Below are 18678 nucleotides of genomic sequence, written 5' to 3' on the forward strand. Positions count from 1 at the left end.
TAATTTCTCACTACAGCATAAGGGAAGATATTCTATGGGAACGAAAGCATGTTATACAATAAAAAGTTTCAATGATTATCACATCAGCGTGACCCCAACGGGTGATGTATGCCTTCATCCGGATCAGATAAATCGGCATCTACGAGGCGGAAAAGCGACGCCTGCATGTGACGTTCGTTGCAAATGACCTTCAGCGCGAATCCTCACGCGGCTCGTCATTGTAATTGAATTATCAGTGGTCGCCTCTGTTAAGAAAGGTAACTCAGAGCTGAACGGCAATTACAGTACAAAAGAGAGAAAGGGAGGGCTATTTACGGAGATGTTTATTTGCATTGTTATGTACCTGAAGCTCCAGGTACTAGATAGCCAATAGCATTTAACCTTCAGAGATGGGCCGTTCGCCAGTTCCTAAGGCGCAGATTGGATACCACTGCAGATAGCTGTTATGGCATTTTTTAAATTACGCATAAGGAAAACCGGAGCAACTGCACAACGATTATGCAATCCTGGCGGGACAGATAAGGGGGAAGTGACTGTAAGCAGACGCTGTAGCGGGTACACCGCATAGTAGCTACCGTTTCCAGATATGTAAACCTGTTTTTTGGGATTTCGAAAACCCAAATGAACTAATTGGCAAAAAATTGGGGAAGCCCATCAACTATAAAATAGATTCATTGCAGGTGTAGAAAGACCCAAGTGTCAAAAAGAACTACTTGAGCCAATATATAAAGTCTAATTTCCTAGATAAAATGATATCCTCATGCGATTAATATATTTTGCTCTTTCGCTCCGTTTCAAAGAAACACTGTATTTGTAAGAAGAGATGCCTTACTATCGCAACGGACGTAGATCGAACACATTCTATCGTTCATCTTAACTCTAGAAAAACGTGATGAAATGATTTTTCTGTGGCAGTAAATATTTTTATGCGATTATATTTCACGAAATAAATAGTTATTTCGTTCATAAGCGTGAGACGGAAAGCGTATTTTCGTATCTGGCCAAAATTTGTGTACTCTACCTTTTCAGTGAAATTTGCGTAAGAGCGAATTTCCACCCTGACGAGTCACTGAATTGTAGAAACAACATCTACATGTAGAGTAGAGTGGAACTTAGAATTTGCACATGTTTCAATGAGTATTATGAACATGAATTGATGATATTTCTCTTATTTATGATGTATATTATAGAAGTTCGTCGTGCACTACCTTTACAAACAGAAATAAGTGAGGTTCTTATTTCGCCGGTAGGTAAAACAATAAAGCTTCTTATAGTCATCATGTAGGAACCGATACATGTTACCCATATTTAATCATAGTAGCCGGTTAATGCCTCTTGAAGATACTGAGAGCTACTTCGTGAAATCTAATACGCCTAAAAGAGCATCGTCTGTATGAAACAGAATCAGGCTGACAGAGCAGAAATCCCATAGCGTCGAGCTGAAACAGTTGGAGTCCGCAGGCGATCGATAAACGAGAAAAAAGGCAATGCGAGGTACAATCGTAAACGTGAAAGGTAAGCTTACACGTGGGGTGTTTGTTTATTTTTTGAAAGAAAAACCTTCGATTTTTGTTGGCAAAGGGCTATCAGAAGAACTAGAAATTTTCTATAAACGACGTCTTGTTGCGGTTGTGATCTGTCCGCTGTCAATGCTTTAACAGTTCAAAAAAAGCGACATTTAGAAGATAGGGTCTGATTCTGTAAATCAACCTATTTCATTAAAAAGTATGCTTGAAGTAACCCGTAATTTCCATACTGTAATCCCATAAATAAAGCATACCTTTTTATTACTGTTATACTAGTTTATGCTTTATAATATTGTCAAGTACGTCATAATCACCTATCATCTATCTATCTAGAGCTAAAATTAATGGGAGTGATAAATTGAAATTTGCTCGAATCGTTGATATACGGTATATGCTGTGTTCAAAATCATCGTTTGCTAATTACAAAAAACGTCGTTCGAATCATTGTCGTGCCGTTTTTTTAACAGGAGAGTTTTGCATAACTCTGCATCTATTTACCGAACACAATTGTATGTTTTTTTTTTTTTTCATGTAAAACACCAACTTGCGCGCTGAGCATGATGCGTATTGAACTTCTGCAGTATCATCAACCATGCGCAAGACCTGAACAATATGTAAGGGTCGCTCTAACTGGAGCACCTCGGATATATGGAACTAGCTTTATCAACTTGATAACTATTTATAGGTTCTGTACAATTATTTTGTTGACAACTTCATAACCGCTATTTTTTTCAAATACATAACAGAATAGTGCCATCTATGTATACCTACTGCTTTGACAGTATTACTTAACGTCTTCAACAAAATTTTTTCTCTGAAATTTATACGGATCTCTTTTTCCTCACCACTGAGTCTTTTTTGTCGTGCAAGCATACAAGCTAGACGAAACAAATACAGTTATTTCACCAAACGAAAGGGTGGGCGTGACAATCGTCACACTATTAATTTACAATTAATTGGTAAAATCAAAAGAAAAATGGCCACGTTTGAACTAGACAGGCCTGTGACCATCTACAACTGACGCAGAACGATAGCAAAATTAGCTAACTTTTCGATGGTAGCTTTTTTATTTTTCTAGTAAGTTGAAGTCAGGATATTTTCATCATAAGTAAACTTTCTTAATAGATTTTTAACGATGCTAATGCAAGCATTTTGAAAAACTCGTACAATTTTCCCGAAGGGAGACAGACCGCCTAACGTCTCGAGAGATATGTGTGTCAACAAAATTATTTCTTCTAGGTTCGAATCTGTAGTTCGTCGGTGTTTAGCCTTCTGTTTGTGCTGTTTTACCTAGCGTGATGCTAAATGATTTTGTTCCAAGACACGCGATAGCTTGTCGTTCAACAAAACGGTTGGAAATTACCTTGCCCTCCGCCACTCCCGAAGACAAGGCCTCTTTTTAACAGAAGAATGCACCATAACGCAAGATATAGTGCTTTGTCACTAAAATCACAGCATTCATTGTAGTAACAGTTGATAATTTTAGACACACAGATTTTCTTATGTAAGACTCGATTTTACGAGAACATTCCTTACGGCCCGTACATATGTGTATCTAGGAGAAATCTTTAACAATGTTGCACCGGGTGGTCTGCTGAGGCTTAAAAATATCGGTTTGTAGCTTAAACTGTTTAGTTCTGCACTAGCATGCTTCCTGCAACCGCATCGCGGAAATCTGTCATGTACATGAGGACTCGATGAGACACGCTGATGGGACCTACCTCAGCTCTGTGACAATATTTCATTAAGTAGGAGATCAATTTAATTCCGGCGCTAAAATTGACAATCCTAATTGTACTAATAGTTCTTAATTTAGTTAATCAGTACTTTCTAGAAATATGCGCAATCGTGTCCTGGATGTGTAGGACGCACCCAGTCTCTATAGGCTAACACTGATTAATAAATTATAAAAATAACTGCCTTATTAACAAATTTACAGGATCCTTAGTTGTGCTTGTTCTTACAATGCAGGCTCTATCTAGTGGCAAACAAATTTTACATTTGTTAGAGGACGCTAGAGAGTAATGTACCTCAGAGCGAATATAGACGTCCTTTCTACATATCAGTTATCTAAAGAAATTATCTAGGCAAAATGCAGTGTTTACAGGATGAGTAAAGCTGTTATAAGCTGTAATATAATTCGAATTCATAAACATTTTCTCTACGATGTGTTAGGGGGGTTTATGCAGACGTACGCCCCGTAAATAATAGCTCTCGCTTAGTCAAGTGATTTTCAGCAGTCCGCTATGGCTTTGCCGCGGCTCCCGCCCGCGTGGGTGGTTTACGGATCAACGGGTAAAAGTTAGGGTCTTCAAAAAAGAGAATTGACCGCGACTGGGGGGCGGGGGGAGTACGGACCGGACGAAAAATCTCCGGATAAAGAAGAGTTTAAAATGTTTTCAAGGACGGAGACAGCCCAGAGCAGTGACAGCGCAGTAATAGCTGTCTCTGGTATTATTCGCTGAGCCGCAGTCTGGTCCCTATCGCCGCCCACCCGCGAAAAGTCAATGTATCTCTTGGGAGCAGAAAAAAAAGCGCCAGCGCATAACGATAGAGACGACTCACTAAGGCGAATGAGGCTCATGCCCTGACCTCTCTAGCCTTCATTTTGGCTTCCTCTGAAAAATCTGCGACCCGTTATGAGGTCAGAGACATACTAGCATAAGGAATATGGTCAGCAGGCAACGAGTTTGCTATCGATAACAATATTTTTCCTACTTGAGAAATTAGTAAAATGACAGAAAGACAGGTGAGAGCTTCAGGGGCAGCAGCGGTTGTGAGGCCTTTGAAGACACTAACGCTGAAATCGATTATTGTTGTTTGTTCCGTTGAGATGAAAGACACGCACGCATATAATCGTATATCACAAGCATCCTTAACACAGTGAGCTCACTCCTATTAATTAGTACGACTGCGTTGGTACTAATGTATGCAAAATATAGATGAAATAGCGAGAATACTAATTTTCCGAAAGAAATTTACGAACAAATAGTATACGCTGCCGTGAGGAAGGATAGTACATAGGGAATAGGCGAAATTTATAGAAGCACAAAACACTTAGCATATAAAAACGAAAAGTAGTCCTTCTCAACTCCTGTTCCAATATTTCACTACTGAAAACATTGTTTTTTACGACAGAAAACAGTTCAGGGAATTTTAGCTCCACATCTCTAGCAAATATCACCACGAAGTTGGAACGGCTGGTGTCTATAGCGTCTTTATGGCTCAAAATGTTCAATTCCTTGAGTAAACCATGAAATATGCGGCAACGCAAAGCATTTCTTCATTTATAACACACATTACAGGATGAGGATACTGTAGAAGAGTAATTGCCTCTACCTACTCGCTATTGTAAAGGCAGCACTCTTTTGGTCGATTATTTGCGTTCCTTCAAATAATCCTATCTCTTCTTTTTCGTTAAAAAAATCGGAGACCGTGTTTATTTCATCTCGTCGGCAGGTCGGAAATGCCATTAGACGAGCGCGAACGGACATGTAACAAGGCGATTTTTTCAGCAATCGTTTATGGGTGTTAAAAGTTTTGACCTCGAATTATAAACAACAGGACCTCGCTCGAGACGACGTTTGCTTAGCTCATACTGTATTTTAAACAGGAAAGAGTAGCTGCTTATGTAGTACATTGTTCATTCCCCGTTACATTTTGTGCATCAGCATAGGTTCTGAGCAGAGGACAAGTTAGGACTGAAGATTCTCGTAGCTTCTTGTTAGTTACATGACTGTAGTACAACCAATGTCGACTCCATCTCTGATAAAATAATTTGATAGGAATTGAATTTCGAATAGAATTCACAAACGTTCCTACTACACGAGAGACGTCTTCGCTCAGCTGTCCTTGCCCTTTTGTTTGTGAAATTATTTTCGTCGAAGTCTTTGCTTGTCTCTTTGAAGAAGCCTTAACTTGAAATTCATCTCTGCATTAAGGTGATATGTTTAAATACAGAAAACTAATGAAATACGCTCAAGCTCGAAATACAGTTTCACGAAGACAACCTAGAGCGCCGCCCGTCAACGTTCTTTTTCACAGAAGTGTTTGGTTTGTGTCAACTGCATCCCCATATTGTCACCCCATGATCTCCCCCTATACGAAGGTTCAGCTTTCTCTAATTCTTGTTAAACAGACTTGAAGCATTCAACTAATATCATCTGTTATATGGCCAGCATTATATTACAGCATAGTTTCTGTTACCAAAAGGCCAATGCTCTTTGATGTCAGTGCAACTGCCTGGGCTTCAACCGGCGCCTTACTAAACGGAGAGGTCAAAGAGCGGCCTCCAAAACAGGAATGGCGAACAGTATTATATCCTCAGTCACTTGTAGTGTCAGAGTTGAGCAAGTCACGCCTCGATAGGATGAGTTCTTTCCACGCATCTGCCATCCTGGTATCTGTTTCTTTGCAACATTAGCAGCTAATTCGTTGGATGATCGTCTATCAGACCGTACACAGTCGACAATAGAATGGACCACATTTCTGTGAATTCGTTATTTTACTTCATTTACATCCAAGAGGTCTCGAACTTATCAGGGTTCCTAGCAGTTGGCGTATTCGCAGATTTTTAATTAAGGGACAGTTCGATGTATTAGTAGTTGTACAAGATTATTTTAATCGGCGAACGTGATATGGAACGGGACCTTTAATTCTCAAACCAAAAGCCGGGATAATATTAAGGTTTAGAATTTGCAAATCTTGTGGACCGCACACTTATAGTCTCGAGGACTAAGGGACGAACTAAACTTCTATAGTAATAATTTCCTAATTATATCGTATTTTAATAATTTAACTAGTAGCAAAGTGAAACTTACCAGAATAACACCTGAATTAACTCCCTGTGATTAACCTAAACCTGGACAACATGGAAGCAGGCAAATGCTGATTGAAACTACTTATGTTTACTCGAACCCATAAGTGGAAGTGCAGTTTATGGGTTCAAGATAAAGTATTATTGTTTTTGCTAAAAAAAAAAAGACCTCCATTGAAACGTACAGCTCAGGCCCGAAGTTACGAAAACAGATCTTCAACAAAATTCGCTCGTAATAGTCATAAAAAGGTATTCAAGACGTAAATCATTTAGCCATAAGTGTACGATACTACCTCCATATGCGCAGTGGTTAGGGCCATTGTTCCAACGGATACGCGCTGTAGGCGTTTTACACTAACGGATTAGTCCCATAGGCAGCGGACTTTTCAACCAAACATACGTTCGAGATCGTGTCATATACAAATGCAACAACATTGGGAAGTACGCGTCGGGTCAGTGAAGCAGCAGTCACTACACGTTTTATGCCGAGGTGGGAGCGTCTTCGCTATTTAATTATCAGAATTTCGAAAAAGTCATAGCTGATTAACTGCTTGCTGTTCGATCAGCAAAGAAATGAGGACGAAAGCTAACCAACCCTTGACAAAGCAACTGGTCAACCTCGATAGACGCCCGTTATACAACACCTTTTTATGATCTTCATGCATTAGTTCTTGAATCTTGAAGGGGAATTGCCAGATAAGAAAATAAGCGTTACCTCTCTGAAATCGCTCCCGGCAAAGGCCAGTGCAAAAGTATATAAGAAACTGTAACTAGCTATCCGGACTAATCGTGTTTGCCGCATGAACAAATCAATGTAGTATTGATTCTGAAGCTTGATAAACATGTCCCGATCCTTTCTGGGCTTTTCGAAATTCGAGCGTACACGTTAAGGCAAACACCCTACAGCCACTCTCCTACCCTATAAAGTATAAGCCTACTTTTCAGTGTAGGAAGTAGAAACGTTCTTCTGTGAGTTGTACCCGAGAAGAGTGTCTGGCATCGTTCAAAGGAACCTTTTCTACTAGCATGCCATTTAGTACTCTATTCACGTTCTCGAACTTCAAGTTCCGACGCATTACAAGCATAACGTAAGCCCCTCTCCCCCGGCGGCTAGTGATACACTGCGTTGCTAACCATTTTTGCATATCTATAGCATCTACGGTACAGCTGTTCATTGGCTATATAGCGAACAAGCTGAGGCAAGCTAGAAAAAACCGATTAGCGAATCTTAGTTTAAAGAAGAACGTAACAGATTTTTTCAATTACTTTACAATGCGATTTAGGGCGTCTGGTAGGTATTGATCTAGTTCCATCTCGCACAGACACTGAGAAATTAAACACACAATGGAATCTACGCTATAATAACAGCTAATATTCATTGGATCGAATAGGGCTTTACTATTGCGAGAACCGTATGTAAAAGGAAATTGCATACAATTTCCAGGTGTTTAAGATTCCGTTATTTTCAATGTAAGTAAAATGCGACGTTTTCCCATGAAACTCTTTCGTCCGTCCAAGACAAGTTTCGAGTTTCCAAATATTTCGAGCATGGGCCTTGGATAGGGAACGGAAAGATTCGGTCTACTACGTCATTAGACCTCCTCTAGCATAGCAGCGGAATGTAATCCTGTGGCAAGCAGGCGGGGTTACTACGGCACTGTTTTGCGTTGCGAGACTGCCATTCATAAGGCCCAATCCTGCCAGTTCACTTTTGGCAGAAAGCAAGGCTCGTGTATACAGGGCCTCAAAGGAGGGGGAACATAGAGCTCACTGGGACGTATACTTTAGCCGTATCACGACAACAAGTTGGTCATTTAGGCTAAAACGTCATCCATCAAGGCATTTTGGCGTCGGTTGGTCTGACATCAAAATGCCTGGCGGAACCTTCAGCCGTCAATGCAGACATGGGTCGTCTTTTTGGATCTCTTTCTGGCCACTTTTGTCAATGTCTAATCGTTGTACTCACGTTCAATTATGAAAGACTGCTGTTTTATGAAGCGTTACAGCATAGAGATACACAGTTGGCACTATCCTTGCCTTGCAAACGTTCGTTTGACCTTGTACACACGGCAATAAACAAAAACCTGATCTTCATTTATTCCCTCGAAGCGCAGGAATGATCGGTTCAGCGATTCCAACGAAGCTAACAGAAGTAACCAATTAACCCGCGTCACGCGCAGAAACGACCCACATTAATAACGTTCCGTTTGATGAGTGCGGCAAATACGAGCGTTGTGGACACAAGTAAATTTATAGAACTCTAATCGATCAATGTACACGATCTTACCTCTATGATCGAATCGATAGTGTGACTGAATAGCAACAACTCACTACAAGGTGAAACGCGCTAAGATTCGCGTCAAGCCACCCGTTTCGGGCTTTCGTCGCCTACCTTCAGCCGCGCTTGCCTCCCGCCAATACGGTGAGACAAAGACGCAATTTTGAGAAAACGAAATGCCTATTCGTATACAATAAATGGCAGCTATTTTTTCTCGCACCTATGGAAAGGACCGCCACAAGGAGGTCTGTCGCCCTACGCTTACCTGTTGTCGGTTTGTCAGTTTCGTCGATTTTAGGGAAAGCTGATTATCTCTCTACCACCGTTGCCACGACGATACCACGGCGGGATAACATTTCACACTAACTGGCGTTCTGCAGACCAGCACGCACTATTTCCGTGTGCTCGTCTGACGCTACACCAAGCCTCACCGGCCTCAGCCAGCAGTCAGTTTGGCGGATAGTACCAACTGAGGATCCTGTGCGGCCTTCTCTACGGCCTCTCGAACGATCGTCATTTGCGGCTACGCGTCGATCGGCCTTCGTTCGTTCAGGCGGAGGAGGCAGCCAACACGAATAGGCGGACAAATGTAATGTAGCGAACTGCAGGCCTGTGCTCACCTGGCGTTGATTGCCGTAACAGGATTGGAACGCCGTTCTGGCTGTCTTGATTGACGTAGCTCCTTAGCACGGTCTACAGTAATAGCCAGCCGAATGTGTTTTTGATCAAAATTCGTGTCGTTTGTCCACGACTATACCGATGCTGTCGATAGTGGAGCCGATGGCGAATCGCGCGATTTGGCTTGTTCATGCGTGGGTTCGGAACCGGTTGGATTTACCTGAAGTTTCTTGGCCATGGTCCAGCATCAGCCTTCTGGCCATGTATTTAAACGAAGAATCAATTGCGATCTATTGATAAACTCCAAGCTCAGTAACGTTGAAAATCGTCTCATAGGCCTACGCAAGCAGCTTGTACGATATACGTATCGGAATAAGTATGTAATATTTATGTACACCTCTCCCGGGATTATGCTATCCACAGGGGGCATAAGTGCACGACAATTATACTCGCAGATAAAAAGTGTTCTGAGCTAAAGTAATAATGAAATCAATGCGGCATCATCGTTAGTTGGTTGTAATTGGGCTCAACTCAAGTCAACTATTTCATCATATCATTACCGATACGAGCCCTACAAGCTATTGTTGAACTGACGAAATTTAAGCTTCAATTGATGATCAGTTCCTTTGTAACTATCGAGCTTCGTAAGCTATAATTGTAGTAGCTGCTTTGTCGTAGCAATCCACCATCAAATATGAAGGGTTAATAACATGTACATGTAGCGAAGCCGATACGTCGATACAAAATTAGACGGAAAAAACCTTTTTCACTTCACCCTATGAGGCCGTTATGCTCGGTGCAGCCATTCGGGATATAACGAGGCTACGGGGTTGAGGTGGATACGACTGAGGAAGCGCGCGACGCAACGCGGCGTACCACGTTCTATGTTCACTTTCCGTTCGTCTTAAAACTCAAACACTTGCGTACGGCGATCATTCGCCAAGAAGACAATGGGGCTCCATCCTGCAAGAGTAAACGCTCCTCATCAAAATCACATCAGAAGACCAAGATCACATCCCACTGTGGGTAGGTTCATTAAAAAAAAACTCAGTACAAAAATCGATCTAGTCCCATCAACAAATAATTACTACTTGTATTATTATCCATATCATTAGACTATAATAGCATTATGCACACTGCGCGCTGTTGCGACAAATACGGCAGCTAAGTAAACAGCCTTTCCCAAAACCATACATCCAATTGAAATCAATACATAGAAATCTCTAAATTTGCAACCTAAAAGTATCATGATTTGGGCTATTTGGATTTTTCTGCACTCCTTATAGTTATATCCAATGTAGAGTGCCTAAGCAATTTAAGGACATTACCGGGTCTTTAAAATAGCACAGATCTTTATGGGATGATAAGGGAGACCCACATATTGTGAAATGGTGAATCGCCTTATTTTGTGAAGTGTTCGGTGTCATCTTAAGTGCCCCTAAGGAATATATTAGCCTAGGCTAGGCTAGGCTAGCCAGAGCTAATTACAGTCCTCGTATTGAGAGGAGCTAGCCGTCTAAAATAATACCTAACGCCTTAAGCCTTCAAAGGTATGCATAAACGACGTAAAAGAAATAACTTGTTTTGTGTTAAGAGGAATCACTCTACATGTACATATATATGCACAGATGCTATGCCTAAACCAAACAGTTCTAATGTTTGACGTAATTCTCATACACGATCGACACGTTCGGCAGAGTATCATATGTAGGTTTAGGGCATTGACGATAAAATTTCGATGTACGTCCGACGTTCTAGTCCAGCTAGACTTCCCTTAGACACAGTCATTAGTATTCACTTCCTTTCTAATACGTCAAATAGATAATTAATCGTTCTAATGCGTTGAACATGCCGTACGCGTATAGACGTAAAGGCAATAACAGATTTGAAGATAGCAAAACATTGCATATAGGTCTAATACTGTAATGGAAAGTATTATTTCACATCCTCTTTACGTTTACCTCTGTCCAATTACGTCGTGCTAGAGTTCTACACTGTGTTGGGATTTCATGGACAGTATCGCATTTATCAAATTAACGTGTACAACGTTCCAAAATACGATAATCACGATGTACGTGCCATTAGTAGTTAAATTAGACTATACAAGCCAGTTTTATTAGATTACGCCAGTCTGTCAGGGGAGGCTACATATCGACGGATGTTAAGATGCAATGGAACACGAGGAGACGTTGTAATTCGTTTTCTAGTACCAGTTACGAAAATAGCCATCTACACTTCCACTAGAGCAGCGACGGCTGAATAGAATCGTGCAGGCCGAATTGCCTGGCCGCCAAGTTACGCAAATACGCTTGCTCTGACCGAGCGGACACCAGAAGCCGTCATCGAAGGTGCTCGTGTTCTACGCACGGCCAAGTAAGGACAAATGTTCGATAGGCGAAAGCTGGTAAATGAAGCTGCTAACCGGCTTAGTATGCCAATCCAGCCAATGGGGGAGAAGACAACATACACGATCGGCGTGGGCGACACATTATTTTCAACAACAATATCATGATGTTGGGAGACAACGATAAAGCATTTAACTGGCGAGAGCTTCGAACTCAATGCGACGCGTCACTTGTGTTAGGAACCGCTGTTTTTACCGATCTGTGCGTGCAAAGCTGGTATTAGCAGCAGCAGCGGCAGCACCAGCAGCAGCAGCAGCGGCAGCGGCAGCACCAGCAGCAGCAGCAGCGGCAGCACCAGCAGCAGCAGCAGCAGCAGTCAAATGTAAAAGGGCCTAAAAATAGCCAAATAGCGTGATCGCCAATTCCGTCTGTACCAGTAAATGTTTGATTGTGTATATATAACGCGGCGGCTAAACAGGTGAACAATAGACAACTATTGCCCATGCCGCAGCTAAAACGATCCGTTTGATTCTTTTAATTTTCACTTATTGGTTCGTCGTTATATATACTAATTGTTATTCTAACAAAGCTTGATGATTAACAGTTGGGCTCAATGCGTTGGGTCAGGAATTGTAGGTAATGCCAATACGATTCGAAAAGATGTAAACATTTTGGAGTTGTCGTTAGCTTTAGTCACGATGACAATTCCTTAAAAGATTCGCCTTTTCATCATTCTTTTCAGGCAAATGAATAGAACAAATATAATTGATTAGGAGAATTGTTGTTCAAAGTAAGTTACACGTATCTGAGTTATGCTCTATTCAAGTCTATAATGACGATGGCAGTTTTCAAACAATTCATTCACTTATACCTCATTCTAAAGTATCGATCTTTATTTGCGTTTTGTGACAGCATAAATGTTATATTTATTTTCGTATTTTAGTTAATAGCACCTTCCATTATGAATCTATATGTTATACATATTTATGGGCCCTAATATCGGAACTATATGCATGTACATTTTTATAACCCTGAAGCGAATAGGCCTCAAATAGTCTTGCTTATCTACTGAATTCGGAGCAGTGTGGATGCAGCGCCTTTTTACTGTTTGTCCTTGATATCCAGGACCGTCTTAGCTGAGCATATAACAAGTTACATTTTATGTGCTTGAACCTATTAAAAGAAAATTTGACTTAGCAATTTAAGCGTTCGCCTACATATTTGCCCTCGCGTTAAGTTGAGCATACATTGATCAAGAAGGCGTTTGTCGATAGCAGCTCCAACTTTTTGACTGTTGGCAACAAATACATATTCTCCTATGGAGGAGATGTTAAAATGAGACTTAGATTATTATGTAGATTTGATGAACTTCGTGTAGTAATACCGACACCGATCTTAAATCATCTTGTGTAAAATACGATAAACTGCTCGCTAAATAAAATATAGTTAAGATATTCGCACCAGAACTTCAAAATCGTTAACTTCACTTAACATGTTTGAACTAGTTATCTCTATACTGCATCTTCTATCTTATCGACTTAGATCTGAACTCGATTTCATTCTGCGAAACAGATGCTCATATAAACCTATACCTGTTCGACGTTCGACTTTATTTCGCAACAAAAGCTGACCTATACAACTTCGCTTTGTTGATACCCTATGGGCGACTAACATCTTTAAACTAGTATCATTTATTTTAGCTAGTGCGAGCGTCGTTGAGCTTTAGAGCTGACGGATTGAAATAGTCCAATTGCAATAAATAGTGGATAAAGCTATATTATCAAACAGTTCAGCTTTCTTAGCCTGCGGGAATGGCGGTTTGGCTACCGGATTCGATCCATTGGGTTCTCCTCACGTTTTCCTCTATGGCTAGAAAAATTCTACCTACCCTGTATCGTGCTTACTCGAGCGGCCTCTAGATACGCGCTCGTAACACACTTCAAAACGTGCACTAGACGCTATTGTAGTGGAACATTTTGACGTAGTTTATCTTCTGCACCAATCAAGAGAAACATGAAGAGATAGATTAGAAAAGAGATGTTATACAGTATTTCATGGACAGATGGCAAACGTTTGTTCTTATCTGTTTCGGTGCGCTCACGAACTTTTAATTAAATGTTAATTATGAATCTACTACGAATTACCCTGGATGGATTATGACACCTCTTGCCCACTGGACCCCTTCCGCTTTATTACGAGGAAGATAGACTTGGCGCTCAAATGTCAATTCATGTTGGTTCCTAAACGAAATAGGCTTGAGCGGACCGGACGAAGCAGTAAAGGTCTATTGCAATAGAGCAATAAACATTTTATTAAGGTACCAATTAATGTCAGCGGCCTTAGCAAAAGGCAGATGTTAGTAATGAGCTACTTCATTGAAAATTACCTATCCAAACAACGGATACGCATAAATCGGCACGATTGTGGGCTTATACGCAGTTATTATCGGATGGGAGACAGTTGTAATAATGATCAATGGAACGACGATGATTAAACCGTGTCGTCTTCATTGGCAATTATCGTTTCTGGAAATCTGCGCCTTCCGAGCTCTGAGGCATTCAGATCTGATCTACATAGACTAGCTACAAAACAAACTATACAGGTATAGACTTCCACCCGTAAAGGGCGGTAACAATCAGGTTTCTATATTTTACATCCATTTATTTGTCTAACAAACCGGCAACCGCACGCACAACGGCGATATAGTTAAGCCGTAGCCTGTTTTATGGCCAGCAGATATACGACGAGCACTACTCTTTTGGTTTAAATTTTATGTGAGGCCCTACGCTATAGTGCTTGCCGAATATGGACTTTTCGCCCGCTATAGACATCGCCTTCGTTAATGTACGTACCCGTTTGCCTGGCTACATGGTTAATTTGTTCATTCTTCAAATCTTTGGCCAACGAAATGATACTTCCGGTCGTCTTTGAGCATTATCGTATGCTTCCTTCTTCCGACTATCGGAGCTTCATACTTATGCCTTCCGTTGATTAAGGTCTCGACTCACATTGAATCTATGAAAAACGTGTCTTTAAAAAAAGCAAATTCTAAGGTATATAGAAGTATAAACAGTGAGGGCGTTCGTCTACATGTATCCTGAGGGCCCAGCCAACTACATACAGTGAATCAAATAGCGTGACACCGAATTATTTGAAATTATTTTTTACACGTTTATAGCTACCCTTTCTGCACAAGCTTAAATTCGTCCAGCGTTTGGAAGAAAGGTACACTTCACGATAATATAATATTAATAGGGACTTAAAGCAAATTGCCGTAGCAGGTGTGAAGCTCATTTATGCCTCTCTAAGAATAGCATTTCCCATGGACGGAACGAGATCATGCTGGCTTAGCAGCAGTTTAGGCGAGTTTATCTATTAATGAAAGCGGTCCCGCGTTATATCTTGAGATTCAGATAAAGCTAGTAACTTAAAATGTGGAAAGTCTTACACCGCTGAAATGAATCTCCATTGAAATGCAACGTACATACAACAACAACAAAGTTTTGTTAATCGAACGTTCTATTATTATATTGCTAGAGAAGGGATTTCCTTCTAAGAATGGTACCGAACTTGTTTTCTTATTTTTTTACAGTCATTATCTACAGTCATGCGTGCTACGATCAGCACGGCGTTAGGATTAATTATATGGTAACTGAAGGACACTTGTGCGTTCATTATAAACGTCATTAATACCAGCTATAGATGACATTTGACAGGATATGTAGAATCTTAATGACATTATCATCCATGAAAGACTGGATGATCCTATATAATAAAACTAATCCCACAGAGGCAGTGATGCCCTTAGATAATCGAAATGTCTGAAGCTTAAATAACGAGATAATATTCAATGAGCGCCTTTGGATATAGTCTTAGTGGTAATCGAAAATCCATGGACATTAAGGTAAACTGATTATTGTTACGTCTGAGATCAGCTGTTTTCAGAACGTAAATCGACTGAAAGCTACATAGAAATCGAATTGGTTTTATGGTGAAGATGACAGTATCATTTGTTTATGTGAGTCAGACCTGATACATTCGTTGCCTAATCAACCGTAGCGTTCTCTGATGTCTATAAAAATTGAAAGTTTTATAGAATAATAAAAAATGAGCTATCGTGATTAATTTAAGGCGAACATGATGAGTTTGATGAAACCATATTTGCGAAGGTCTAATTTCATATAGAAAATTCTTCAAGTGTATTCATGGAGTATTAAGAAATAGCGGCACTACATTTGAGAGACGTAGCGAATTTTTTTTTTAGCAACTTAATGACTACGACGCTATCATCTTTACTGGTCAGTGCAACGAACGGATGCGGGTGACAGGAGTATCTCGTTTTGTTAATACCTTTCTTCTTGCTTATGGCAAAGTACGCTCGTATCTACTGCTTTCCGTAATGAGGTACGAATTCGATCAATTCATTGAGTTCTATATAAGACTTACACACACACATATATATATATATATATATAAAGTCATAAACAATAATGACTTGGAGAAAAATACGGGAATGTCGCCGGTGGAGAACAAATTATTAGCTTAAGGATTAAACCCATAATTTAACTAAACCAGGAAACACTGATTTGAGTCCCGTTACACAATATGTTCCCTTAAACTATAACATATCTTCGGGTGAACGAAAAACTAAAGGCTAGATTTAACCGAAGTCCCATTCTGCCCAAAATCGAGACAATACTCACGTAGAAAACGCGTGCATTTCTAATTCCTTATTAAAACGTTATAAGGAAATCGACGTCTGACAACAATAAGGACCTACGTGTACGGCGTTTGCCTTTACATGACCATTTGCATAGTCCATCCGTCTATCTTCGAGTATTGCCTGAAACTAACCGCGTACAATTCCCTTCTTTTCAAAAATAACTCGTAGATAAGATGTATTTCGCGATTTTCCAATACAGAATTCCCGCTGTTACGTCGTCATTATCTATTCCTGCCTTAATTCTAAACGATCTGGACATAATTTTTGAGCTCAAAACGTTTCGATGCCTGCTCGGATACGAATGATTCGTCATCTACTATCTATAAAGTTATTGACAAAACGTCCTGAGATCTAGTTGCGGAATCGTACTAGATCATTATATGAAACAATAGAGGAAACGGCTATCGTGTGTTTGAGTAAAAAAAAAACAGGTCTTAGCTTGTGAAGCCTGTGAAGTTCCGCTATATCGGCTACCGACTACGGAACAACGTCAACCTTTAGTCTAGTAGACTTCACAGTATTAATAAGTACGAACGCGGGGGTTACCTGTATGGATCAGAGTTCGTCATAGTCGACGTACTAAATACACAAAAAAAAAGTATGGCAAAAGAGAATTATCTACACTCCAACCCTTGTGAAAGGCCAGCTTCATGCTCCACCCTGTGATAGGTACGGCTTAGCTAAGAGCTCCCATAAGTCCTGATCTTCTATGCCGGATGACGCTTTAATAATTATATTACTTACCTGAACTATGGCTATGTTAATGTATATATATCATGTGAACGCCCTTCGATCGTAAGTAACAACCTGTGCAATATTATACAATATATAAATACGATACGGGCGACTAGGAAAATATAAAAGTAATGCTCAAAAATTGCCCTAGTTTTAAAACAGCCCCGAATAGTATAATATGTATTTTTATTGTGATATAAAACAACATATTTCATGTATTAACGGATGTATCGCTGTGCGACAGCAGGGGATCCTACTACCATTGCTATAATGCTACAATATAGCACTTCTGCTAAAAAAAAACAATGACCACAAAATGGTTTTGTTGACCAATTAATTAGAATAATCTCTTATATGCTTAGTAAAACGATGCGCCTATTTCAAATTTCTTAGACAATAAAATTACATTTTTTTTTAATTACTTTGCCTATTCCTTGATACTATAAGAGATGTGATGCAGAAAATGTTCCACTATGTACCCTGTTTATGTATAGCACATGATAAACCTGTTGCCAGAAGAAAAATATTCTAGCACTTTACTATTACTAAAGATTATGCTTTCTAAGCTTATAAACTTGACAAAGGCATATGTTAGCCTTTTAGCCTTTCATAGACACGCTCATTTTTATTGCCATCTTAATTTTCAGTTTGGCAATGATCTTTGACTGTAGCAAACCGAAGTTGCAACGACGTGCAAATGCTCTATGATATCTCGATGATTTCTACTCGGTGTGTTCATCTATTAACGCTGAAAAAGGTTATTTTCATTCCACTTTGTGATTGGTGTTATCCAGTTTCTTTTGGGCGTGCCTAATACACCAACAGGCGCCGAGAGCTGAACGCAAATTGGGTCTGGCTTTGTTTTGAGAGGATCATTCAGTGCTAACTGTAAAAACAAGAGCCCCGCCTCAGGTCCTCGGACATGAGAATTTTTGAAAGGCGCGCACCATTAACGGGCACCAGTCGGCCGGAAAACGGGTGGAAGAAGCCAGTCTTTCTTGCCCCAACCCATTGACATCGCAGAAAAGATTAGTCTTCAATAGCTTTAGCCACAGACGGCGAAAGAGGATCGCAGCCATGCAGCTAGCTAAATTGAGCTTATATGTAACCAGTTACGTACCCATTATTCATAATTGCTAAGATCCATATTCTAAGTTGTCTTTGATTCATGTGCCGGTTCTCGCTACTGGATGCTGCCGCCGGATTTCGTAGCAGTTCAAGCCGGAAATATAAAAACACAGCTGAATGAAGACACCTACACGAAGTAGCTACTCGTTGAAAATAAAATCATTGATTTTGACATTTGGCGATAATTCCTCGGAATATTCCTTCGAATTCAATCATACGGATTTTTTGCGCTACTGTTGTACGTCACATTATTGAAATATAAAACTGAAAATATGAAATCAAATAATTTTCAGCCTTCTACTATCAAAACAGATGAACCTGAAAAGGGCTTACTTATTTTGCATAACAACAGCTCTAGCGGATGGTCCGCTGTCTACTAGTCGGTTGAATATTTACATCAAAATGAATATATATATATATATATATTAGGTTCATTTAGTCACTAATTATCGCATCTTTCATGTGCGGACTACGACCAAAAAGTAGGTTTCGGCCAGTAACAATGGGCA

General features: G+C 40.2%; 1 protein-coding gene across 9 annotated transcripts in view; it reads right to left on the bottom strand.

The window, feature by feature from the left end:
* The window catches only part of LOC111243547 (uncharacterized), a 48196-nt gene extending 39093 nt beyond the window's left edge, over positions 1-9103 (bottom strand). For 2 of the 9 annotated variants that reach the window (XR_015319810.1, XR_015319809.1), the window contains exon 1: positions 8886-9102. The gene's annotated coding sequence lies outside the window, so the exon portion shown is untranslated. Of the gene's footprint in view, positions 1-8308; positions 8454-8629; positions 8753-8885 lie in introns of those variants that run through there. The other 7 variants (XM_022789303.2, XM_022789300.2, XM_022789301.2 and 4 more) reach the window with 6 other exon arrangements.
* Positions 9104-18678: the final 9575 nt, after the last annotated feature.

Source organism: Varroa destructor, unplaced genomic scaffold, assembly GCF_002443255.2.
Source record: "Varroa destructor unplaced genomic scaffold, Vdes_3.0 BEIS01000001.1, whole genome shotgun sequence".
NCBI lineage: Eukaryota > Metazoa > Arthropoda > Arachnida > Mesostigmata > Varroidae > Varroa > Varroa destructor.